Genomic DNA, 12,138 nt, shown 5'->3' on the forward strand with positions numbered 1-12,138 from the left:
CATTTCCCCCCTACCTAACAGGTACTGTCTTGCTAATACACCCTCTGAAAATTCTCTTTTAAAGCTAGATTTGATAGTAACTTTAATTTAGTGCATAAGAGCATTAAATACCTAATTACTATGTTCTATATGGCATCAGATGATGAACATAGGCCAGCTAAAAATATTCAGTTGGTTTGGAAAAGCCGTGCTCTTTGCCACAGCATAGAAAACTTATCACTGTGCCGCTGTTGCTGCAGAAATACAAGTTACCAGTTAGAGGTGTCTATAAATAAGAGTCCTGTGCTAACAATATAGCACCTATGGCAAGAGAAAGAGAAATAAGGTGACTGCTTCATCACACCATTAAGAAGAAAAATGAGAGCACTACCATCATGTTGAAACACAAAATATAAGAATTAAAGGAATCAAAGTCCACAAATTTACAATGACATCTTTAAGAAAGGGAAGGAACACTCACATTAATCAGTATGGAATTACAGAGGAATAGGATTACATAAATATTTGCATAAAACAGAGCAAGTAGTTGCATGATGCAGAAGAGACAAGCTTTTGAAGGATCTAGGCCATTGCCCAAGACAAAAATACCCATGAATAGCTGCTAGAAGGTAGCCAGCTTTGAACAAGCAAAACCATCGAGCCACCAGGAAAACAGAGAAAAGAAAGATCACAACTCTACATGCTGAATAACAGGTCTAATATTAAACTTTCAAGTGTGTAATATAAAAAGAACCCACTGAACGCGTCAGTACAAGGTCCACGGAGAGAAGCCCTTTGGCTCTCCCTGTCGGATGTGAGGGGCAGTGGCTCACTGGTGGCAGATGTCTTTCAATGTCTTTCTGAGAAACAATTTGGAGTGGAAAAAAAATACCGAGTTTCTTTGTTGCTCTGAAATGTTACATTCCATTAGCTCTGTAAGTACAAATGAAAAGGTGCATCGCTAGACAAGGGGAACCTCTTGTCATTTCACTGTTAAGTCAGTGGCTAAGTCCACACAAGATTGCTGGAAAATGAAAACTGCCATTATTTAGAAGCTCCACTTCCTGTCCGTCACCAAAAGGGTTGCATTCTGGAAAGCTGTGTTACGTTGCAATTACTCTGACGCAATGCATATTTCTGGTAATAACAAAGTAGGTGCACGTTCTCTCAGAAGGGAAGGGACCCATCTCTAGAAGAACTTGAGAAGCTGTACCGTGTACCAGCAAGTGTTGGAATAGGCCTGCACAATGGTTTAGGCAACAGATCCTTGGTTCTCCAGGAGGAGAAGTTTCTTTCTAAATCAGAGGCAAACAGGACACTTGCTACCAAGGAAAGGTATATTTACACACAACCTGCCCATCCATTTTCACCAAACAAGGTACGTCTGATCTGGCCATTTGTAACCTTACAGTGAATTGACGGAGACTGAAGAGCTCCAAGATGCCTCTGATGAATGGCACTCAGGTCTGAGAGGGCCAGTGATTGTTCACGTGCCCCCTGTTAAGGGTGACCACGTTCATTCATTCATGCACACTTTAGCACAATAACAAGAGCACTTAGTAAATAAGCTGATAGTAGGGCTTGGACCTGAATATTTGTTCGTGCTAGTGTCTGGGTAGCAAAAGCAGGTACTGCAAGCGGGCTGCTGGATAGCCTAATAGAAGCAAACATGCCAAAATTAACAGAAGGGGATGCAGGACCAAGAACAAATAGGATGGAGAACTTTAACTGTTTTACCAAGGGCTTTGCATAAATTCAACAGTTATGGTAAAATTCTTTATAATGAGGTCATAAAACTATTTTTTCTTCTTTCTCCTGTTGGCATTACTCTTTGTAATACACCTCTTAAAAATGACCAACCTCTCTTCCAAGCACTATCTTTTCATCTAAGAAAAATGGCTGTAAGGAAGTGGGGGACGGAGGGCAGGATTGAAGGGTGAAGGAAGGAAAGTGACATTACAGGGGTCTAAGCTAGTTAAGACCTACAACCCAGCAGTCTGCATTAGTTTCGTGCTGTGCCGCGTGAAAGAGAAACCAGTGTTTAGGAATAGACGGCGAGGAGGTGGAGGCAGAAGGGAAATACAGATGGGTACAAAACTGCCAACAACCTGTCAGATCTGAGAAGAGGGAAGTTGTAAGGAGTGCATGATGAGCTGAAGAACCCGACCCTTTATATTTATCTGTTTTGGATGTAGTGGAATTTTCAGATAGGGAATAAAATGACTGAAACAAAAGAAGGTAAGGTAGCTGCATGTGTCTATGCCTCTATAGAGGCAGCTTCAAGAGTTACACTAATACCTTGACTATGATGATGAAAACTAGGCTAGCAAGCAATGGCACATGAACAATAAAATATTGGAATGCATCATGTACTAGCTAGTAAGTGTCTTGATATTATGTAGATTCCAATAAAAAGAAAGAATGAGGTTTCATATATTTATATCTGTACAGAAGCTCTGTATAGAACACAAATATTTTCTCCAGTGTCTTCCCTTTGCATCAGGCATGAAATCACCGGCTCCAGTTGGGGTAGGTTGTATGGTGGAGATACTATCTAATCAGTCCCAAAAAACCCCAGCTGTAGGTAAATGGTTTTGCTTTGTATTATGGGAGCTCCAGCTTGTCTCATAACTGGAACAGGGAAAGAAGTGTTTAAAAAGAAAAAGGAAGGAAGCGGCTCAGGCAGAGCAATGAGGGAATGATGAGCTTGCATGGCAGTGCTCCTCCCAGATTGCACAGAGCACTGACTGAGGGCAAACCCCCAGAAACAACAGGCAATGGGTGGGAGAGAGGGAGGAGAAAAGAGCATTTTCCTAGTCTCTTGTATTGGAGAGCCTACTCGATCAGCTTTGAACAACTGCTCTACAACAGCAAATACAGACAATGAGGAGACCAATCCCATCAGGTAAAGAAATCTTTCCATTATTTCACTGTAAGGAAAAAGTACATGGATATTTAATACAGTATGTGGTAGTAGTAACTCATGGTGCTACTACTAGTAATGCACAGTGCCATTCAGAGAAGAAAAAAGAACACAGTGCACCAAGTCTTCAGAAACAGCTGAAAGAGTGGGAGTTTAGATCAAACCTAAATTCACTAGCACTACAGTTTGCCCATACATGATGTTCTAAGCAGTTTCTAAGTGCTTTGGAGGGGCCATCTAAAGCTATACATAGACGCATGCCTGCAAATGGGTACCACATTACTATTTTACTATCTTTGTAAAAAAATAACAGAATACTAAGCATAAGTTTAACTCTGATCATTTTTCACTTCCCACAACTGCAAAGCTGCCAAGTCCCTGCCAGATGCCTGAGTAAGATTTGTGGATTGCTGGAGGGAGCGTGCACCAAGTAAGGGAGTTTGAGGTTTTGCTTTTTCTGGTTTTCATTGCTCTCCCTCCCACCCAGACAGCAGATGGTGGCATTATCATGGATGGATTATTTGTTAACAAGGATCCCCTCATGACTTCTCAACATAAAAATCATCTAAGTGTCAGAACACAGGGCACACCAGGTTGGCCTAGTGTATTAACTGTTTCAAGTTTAAAGGACAATGGAGACAACTTACCAGAAAAAAAATCATGGAAAAAGTATTTTCCATTGCAAAGAGAAAACACTGAATTAAATTCTGCTGTCTTAACTACTGTAAATTTACATTGTACCAAGCCATCAAATTCTGGTTGTTATAAGGATGAAGACTATTAAGTCATCAAATTATTCTACAGCTTCCTTGAATTCATTATGTTTAAAAATTATGGGATATTCAGTAACATTGTGAACTGGGAAACAGAATGAGGAAAGTCTTTCTGACTATATTGAACCATCCTAAGCGCTAGAAAAGGCAATGTCTGTAAACCTCCCAAACTGCAGAGAGCACTGGATTGTTTGAAAGCTGCATTTAGGACTTTGAACCTATATTGTAAAGGTAGAAATATGGGCAATTCACACATAAGGCTGAATTACTTATTCTTAGGCAGGCTTTCTGAATGTTGCCCAGAGCATTTCCTATTGCTCTTAGATGCCCCAAACACTTCCAATTTTTCTTCTAAATAGATTTTCTGAAGCTTTCATTCAGCACTGCTATAATAGTGAACTCACTAAATAGCCAGCAGAACTATCTGTTGGCAATAGAAAAAAAAATGGGGAAAGAATGTTGGGGGGGGGGGGGGAGGGCAAAGCAGAAGAAGGAGAAGATATTTTAGGCAAATACAAATGGTATATTACAACTTGGACATTTCTTCTAATATGCAGAGTAAAACTGGGGTTCAGTAGTGGTACAAAAAGGTAAGTAAAGCATCCTTCAAAGGACAGCGTGCATCTCATGTTACTATGAAGCAAGAAGATAAAAACCTATTATAATTAAAAGACAGGCTGTACAAGTCACTTCAGGATCTCTAAGTGCAAGTAATACCCCTTCCCCTCCCCCTCCCTTCCCTTAATTTTATGGGTCTGTTCTTGCAGATATGTTTTAGAAAAATTGCTTAGTTTGAGCAAAAACAAGCTTATACTGTTTTCCACATTTATACATGGCAGTTATCCTTTCTGCCTTGTAGTCTGCAGTCTGGCAACCAATGTGAGCAGGCATTTCTCACTGAGGCCTTTCTGTTTTTCTGCCTTCTTTCACTAAAAACTTGGCTTTATCAGACCATCTTATCACAAGGAATGACTTCTGCTGCATTGCACTTTGAGAAGATCAACCTTCTGCCTACTTCCACTCTCTCGCCTTCCCCCTTAAACAGTCCTGGTAGATGTAAAACATTTGGTTCAGCACTGAATGGAAATTACTGGTCACGTAGCGTTGTTTAACTTTTTGCCTTCTCCATTTCATTTCTATTGAGCTTGAAAAGCATAAACTTGAAATGAAATACCCAACCACCTGCAATTAATACCATTACTGAGATACACACTATTTCTTAGGCTAAAACTACCTGTAATACTTTGTACCACAGAATATATGATTACCCATGATACATACCAGACATCCCTGTCGTCGGAGACCGTAATGCTAGAAATTCTGAGTTTGATCATGCCTTCCATTTCAGCGATAGGTCAATAACAAGGTCCTCATGGATGCAATATCAAAAAGATTCAGAACTTCTTACTGAAGAAATGAGGAAGTTCACTAGGAGATAAGTCAGTAGGGGTATGATCCTCAGGCCACATAGGTGGGGAAGTTCAAGAAATTTTTTTGTAGGAATGAGTCATGAATTCTTCACTAACTGATTCATCTGTAACACAAGACATTTTAAAGACAACACATACAGAACAGCCCGTGTTCTTCATGGAAGGCTCAAAATTAGAGAAGAAAAATAAATGCCCCAGAGGAGAACTAATTTTTTTTTAATTAGTGTGCTAATCTTGGGCATGATTAAGAAAGTCTTTGTTTAACTTTCGGCCTTCTGAGAGCAGACCATAACATCACAAAACAGAGACTAAAGTAAGAGTAATTGTTGCAGACTATGCTGCCTTAAAATGTTCTAAAAGTAGAGATTCACATTAATTAGAAAGCTGTTCACATCTCATGCACTACTTCTTGCTCTGTGTTGCTTTTGGAGAAGGGAATTAATTTTGTATTATTTATTTATTTTACATATCTTATTTAGGTGTAATCAATTCTGTTACTTCAAACCTGTGCAAAATTAAGTGTATGAGGTAACAAGGTGATGGAAGCTAGTCAGAAGACTTAAAAAATATTGGGTTAAGCCATATTTACTTCTGTGTACACTTTGAAAGCTTATTTTGTATATTTAACCAACAGCAGGCAGTAGAAAATTACAGAGATGGTGCTAACTTTTACATGCTTTCTTTGTTTAACCAAGCCTCTACAAACAAATTCAGTGAAGACCAGACCAGAACCCTATGAGAATTTTTAACTTTTTTCAAACTTACCAAATGGAAAAGGATATAGACCAAAGTCAGGAGTTCTGCTGGAGGGCTGTGCCCATGTAGATAGCTGCAGTATAGTGGGAAAAAGCCATCAACAAAAAACCAAAAGATATAACCTTCACAGTATGTAGGTGTAGGATCTCTCTTTTTTCCCTCGCTACTTCTTAGTTGAGCTAATCACAGCTCATAGTAAACCCACAGGGGAAAGCTATCTACTCAGCACCTCCTGTTGCATAATCTTATCCCACCACATGTGCGGTGGTCTTGCTCTACATGTTGACAGAGCAGAGAGCAGCATGAGGAAAGCTTCTGCACCTCCCACATTGGGATGCCCTATACAGGGAAAACAAGGAGGAGGTCATCTCTGTGCCCTTGGCAACAGAGCCTATAGCTTTGCTTGCCCGCACAAGGGGAGCAGAGCCCTCAGTATTGTTCTCTTCTCTTTACTCATGCACACGAACAAGGGTTAGGTATACAGGGCCACTGTGGGACAAGCAGACAAGGAGGGGAAGCAAGCAGAGCATTTTTCCCTGAGGCCTTTGTTTTGAGAGGTCAGGAAGACCTGACACAGTGGTATAAGTCTCCCAAAACACAGTCATGGACTCAGTCTTCCTAGAGCTCATGTAACATTGCTTGTGTGTGGTGGGTTGACCCTGGCTGGACACCGGGTGCCCACCACAGCCACTCTATCACTCCCCTCCTCAGCTGGACAAGGGAGAGAAAATACAACGAAAGGCTCGTGGGTTGAGATAAGGGCAGGGAGAGATCATTCACCAATTGCCATCAGGAGCAAAACAGACTCAACTTGGTGATATTAGTTTAGTTTATTACCAATCAAATCAAAGTATGATAATGAGGAAAATAAACCCCAAATCTTAAAACACCTTCCCTCACCCCTCCTTTCTTCACAGGCTTAACTTTACTGCTGAATTCTCCACCTCCTCCCTCTGAGCAGCACAAAGAGATGGGGAATGGGGGTTGCAGTCAGTTCATCACACGTTGTCTCTGCTGCTCCTTCCTCCTCAGGGGGAGCACTCCTCACACTCTTCCCCTGTGTGTGGTCCTTCCCATGGGAGACTGTCCCTTCACAAACTTCTACATAAGTCCTTCCCACGGGTTACAGTTCTTCATGAACTGTTCCAGCATGGGTCCCTTCCACGGGGTGCAGTCCTGCAGGAACAGGCTGCTCCAGCATGGGTCCCCCATGGGGTCACAAGTCCTGCCAGCAAACCCGATCCAGCACGGGCTCCTCTCTCCACGGGATCACAGGTCCTGCCAGGAGCCTGCTCCAGCTCCAGCATGGGCTTCCCATGGGGTCACAGCCTCCTTGGGGCATCAGCCTGCTCCGGCATGGGGTCCTCCACAGGCTGCAGGAGGAGATCTGCTCCACCATAAACCTCCCTGGGCTGAGGGGGCACAGCCTGCTTCACCTTGGGCTTCACCAGGGGCTGCAGGGGAATCTCTGCTCCGGCACCTGGAGCACCTCCTGCCCCTCTTCATTCTCTGGCCTTGGTGTCTGCAGAGCTGTTTCTCTCGCATATTGTCACTCCTTTTCCTGGCTGCAGTTTCTATTAGACAGGGGTTTTCCCTCTTTCTTAAATATGTTATCACAGAGGTGCAAGCACTGTCGCTAATGGGGTCAGCTTTGGCCAGCAGCAGGTCCATCTTGGAGCCGGCTGGCATTGGCTCTATCAGACTTACGGGAAGCTTCTAGCAGCTTCTCACAGAAGGCACCCCTGAAGCCCACCCCCCCACTCCCCCAAAACCTTGCCACGCAAACCCAATACGTTGTGGGAACATTTTGTCCCTTGAAAAAGTGCACAGTATAAATCCCTGGCAGACTGCTGCATAAGTCGCATCCATGTTACCAAGTGCAAAAATGTGACCCCACTTACTGGACTAGATCCTCTTTTAGCCTAAGTCAGCATTGCTTGAGTCACTCTGCAACAGCTTAACTAGCCTATCGCCACCAGGGCACCTGCTGAGTTCCTGCGAGCTTAACTCCTCTGCTACAAAATCTGAACAGAAGACAGCCTTTAATTTCAGTGAAATCAGGAACAGATCAGTTCTGGGGAAGGTTATGCTTCCAACATACTGAATCGCAGTTGTTTCTTGAGTGCTCCTTTTGGTCCTGAATAAGATACCTTGCCACTTGCTCTAGGATCTTTTGGACTAGCAGTCCTTTCTTTCCTTAAAAAAAAAGAGACCAGTAAGTTTACCTCAAAAAGCAGTATGGTAAAGGAAGGACCTCGTATTTTTTTGAGATACAAACAGCATGATGCTTATGTGTAGAGGAATGAAGCTGGGTTAATTAGCATTGATAATATACAGCTGCGGGCTGGCTTCAGGGGCAGTGGGTTGGCCGATGTAGATAAGGTGCAGCTGTGGCTGGTTCTGTTAAGGGGTTGGGCAGCCAGGGAAGAGGGAGCAGCCGAGGAAGAGAGAATGGTGCCCTGGATGAGGAGAGACTTGGAGAAGGCAGCAGAGGGATGGACATGAAGGCTATGTTGGTATTTGATGGTAAAATACCTTGTTGCAGCTGGCTAGTTTGGAGAGTGCTGTGACATTTATGTAGTAAAAATAATCCTGGGCTATGTCATACACATTGTAATATCTACCTAAGATACAAAAAAGGAATATAGCCGTTCAAGCAGTATCTGGAATAATGACAGATGGTTTTTAATTCTTGAGCTGCTTACCACCATTGTAAAAGTTGAAGTCAAGCTATTTCAGCACTAAGTCTACTCTTTTCCCTTCTTACCTAACCTTACTCGCTTACGCTTTTAGGTTTACATCTCATAGATCTAACAACTTCCAGAAATAGAGACTTCTTGTTTGAAGGACTACTTAGAGGTCATTAAATTACTTCTTGCCAAATTCTCAAATAATTGCCTCAAAGGTTTCTGTAAGGTAAAATATATTTGCATGCATAATTGGAAAAGACAACATAAAACATACATTGCCTCCTTTAAACCAATAATATTTTAATTGCTTATTTACACAAGACTACATAAACAAGTATGCAAGACTCTGCTGGCAGACCTGTCTGGCTGGGTCATTAAAATAATTCTGCTTTCATGCTTCTACCCTTCACTGGGAATCACACTCTTCCTTTTAATTTTTTTTTTTTTAATTTTGAAATGACTACTGCTATTCTTGCAGATAAAAACTGGCCCCAGCATACTGATATTAGACATGTAACAAGCTTCTTTTAAACCACTCTTGCGACATTCTGAACAGTGCCTTTTCTAAGCTAGTTTACATTTTAAGAGCTCCTTGAAGATTTCACCTCATAATGAAGGTCAAATAGGAAAACAATGAAATAAAGATGACCAACAAGCAAGCGTGATACCAGAGAATAAGCACACCGTAAACAGATTCTTAGTAATTCTAAATTAGCTGATGCTTGTATTTTTTCAAACAGAAGTTTTACTGAGAAAACATTCCTTCCTTAGATGGGCAAGAAAAACAATGCGCATCTGATAGTTTTGCCTTCCACTCAAATAGTACACTTTACAAAAGAGTGAATTTTCTATTAACATTGTTTGACCAAGATTTTCAAGCAATAAAGGAGCTGTATCGTTAACTCTTGACTTGTACTGTATCAAACTAAGATAAATTCCAGCAGTGGAGCCTACCACATGCAGTTTGAGAAGAGTGTGGCTGTACATTCAACAGCCAGGGCTATACAAGTACTCTAACCTAGTAGAAACATAGGCTTTCTTTGGGGGGAAAAAGATGCCTGCTGCTTTAGTGAAAGCTTTCCTAAAGCACCTACATTTGTAGAATGGAACAGTGGGAACTAAGGGTCCAGTGTAAAGAAGACCACAGCATATAACCATAGCTACTGGAGAAAGTCAGTGTAAATTTAACGTGACTGCAGACCAATTTAGTTAGCAGCACACTAATCTGCACAAAACATTTATTTCAGTGAGCATGACAGCAACATTTACAAAAAAATGACTGTCTCATGCAGGTCTGTAGATTAGTCTAATTAAAATGAATTAACCAACTTAAAAGTTTGATTTTAAGTACAGTTTTCTTATGAAGACAAGCCCACTTTCTTGGAGCATTGCCCACATTTATCACACTTGGACATTTTGTTCAGAGCAGACATAACATTTTTGATAATATACAGTATGTAGGATAAAGCCGCACCAGTTTGTGATGGGTGGGCTGATCCTCGCCCACTTGAGTTAGACAGGTTTTGGAGGACTTGTGAGAACAGCAGAGAGCTGCTCTCGTGATTAATAAGCACTCAGCATTGTTCGATCTCCCAGGAAACGATAATGTTTGATTTGGGCACACTGTGATTAAATGGCAGTTGTATCAGCCCTGCCCTTTGTTCCACTGTCTCCTATCAGATGTTTAGGAACCACCACCATTTCTGCTGCTCTTATATGATTATCATTACATTCTCTCTCACTGCACCACCCAGACCTTCAAGATAAGCAGCCCTGATGCCTTTTTTGCCAAAAGGATAAGTGCTTGAGATTCATCAGCAGTAAGCCTTCAGTTTCCCCTTTAACAGTCATCTTGCCTAGCGTCTGCGGTCAGCAATTAGGGATCTAGCTTAGAGAACAGTAGGGAACACAGTGTTAAGCAGCCCAGCAGTATTATTAGCATTTGGTAGCTTGTAATACTCCACATGCACAATGAGCCTGTTTTACAGACTGCAGGAAAGAGAAGGAGCAGCCTCTTTCCCAGCTAACGTCAGTTAGGTCAGCTGGTCACAGGAGCGAAGAATTTTGGTGATGTCCTTCACTCCTGGAACCGAGGTGACATACTGCATAAAGCTAGTAGCAAATTTAAGAACTGGGTAAACACTCGTCTCAGTCAAACGGTAAGAAGTGAATAAACTCTTCTAGGCATTAAAAACATGGAAATATTCTTCACTTGTGTTTACTTTTGAACACCAGACCTGTACAGAGCAGTAATTTAATATGAAGACATTTTAAAACATACAGTAGGAAATCTGATATTAGAATTCAGGAACAAAATGAGCACTACCTTACCCATTTAAACTGCACACCTCTTGCTTGCAGGGTCTCTTTGTACATGGCTAAGGGTGCCCCAATAACGTGACTCCAAGATAGGCCGTAACAGTTTGCTAACCCCACGTTCCCTAAGTGCACTTCACCTGATACCTGTCCTCCTCTTGTATTAGGTATTCTTTGATATTGTTAGCAATACAACTGGGGTTTTACCTCATAAGCCCACAAAACCACTTCTTTAATGTAGAAAAATCCTTTTCACAGTTTTTTTAATGCAAGCATCTCATTTTTTTTAGCTTCATCCACAAGCTGAGAAAAAATATTTTAAAATTTGAGTCCTCATTTTTAAATACAGTGATCGCCTTCAGTGTTTATAACATACTAATTACTGGCAAGAGACATAAATGGGATTTCTTAATTTAATCACTGGATTAAATCATTAATCATATCTATGTTTGATATATTATACAATGCAGAAATAACAATAGCTATTATCCCTCAGGATCCATTATTTCAACTAATTGAGGGAAAAAAAAAAAGTATTTCCAAACACTGTAATAATGCTTTATGCATGCACTTTTTTCTCTTTATGTTTGTGACATAAAGATTAAAATAATTACACAAAGGTGTATATTAAATACTTAAGCTCAAACCCACTGCAAAATCAGATTGTAAAGAATATAAAAATGAGTTTAAGATAAAACATATGATAAAATATTTTTTAAAAAAACATACCTTGCCATTTAATCTCCTGTAATTCAAATTTTAATTGTGCTACATTAAAACTACAAAGTATTGGTCAATTTTAATTGTCTGTAATGAATACATTTCTGGTCTTTTCTATCCGTCAGCATTTACAGAGAACTGGAACTTAGCTGCCAGAATTGTGGAACCTGCTTTCTTCTTCTTTTGCAGGTCATCTTTCCTAACAGATATCACAGATCTAAAAAAGGTCTGACATTTCTCTATCCTTTCCATATTTTTTCTCTACAGAGTGAAACACAATGTTCCCATCTCTTCTCAATATTTCCTGCAAATAATCCCAATGACTATGACTATGGCAACCAAATAATGGCCAGCTTAGCAGAGCATCTCATTGGATTTCAGCGTGACTTTATCCATTACTTAATGTCACTGTTGAGGGAGTCTGCTCCCTCCCATGGAACCACAATAAACAACCCACATTGTAGCTAATAGTCATGGTAAGATGTACTCAACATTGTACAAAAAAACGGGATAGTTCAGTTCTGGACACAAATCATTGCTAGGACCTGCAA

The sequence above is a fragment of the Falco biarmicus genome, chromosome 4 (genome assembly GCF_023638135.1).
Source record: "Falco biarmicus isolate bFalBia1 chromosome 4, bFalBia1.pri, whole genome shotgun sequence".
NCBI lineage: Eukaryota > Metazoa > Chordata > Aves > Falconiformes > Falconidae > Falco > Falco biarmicus.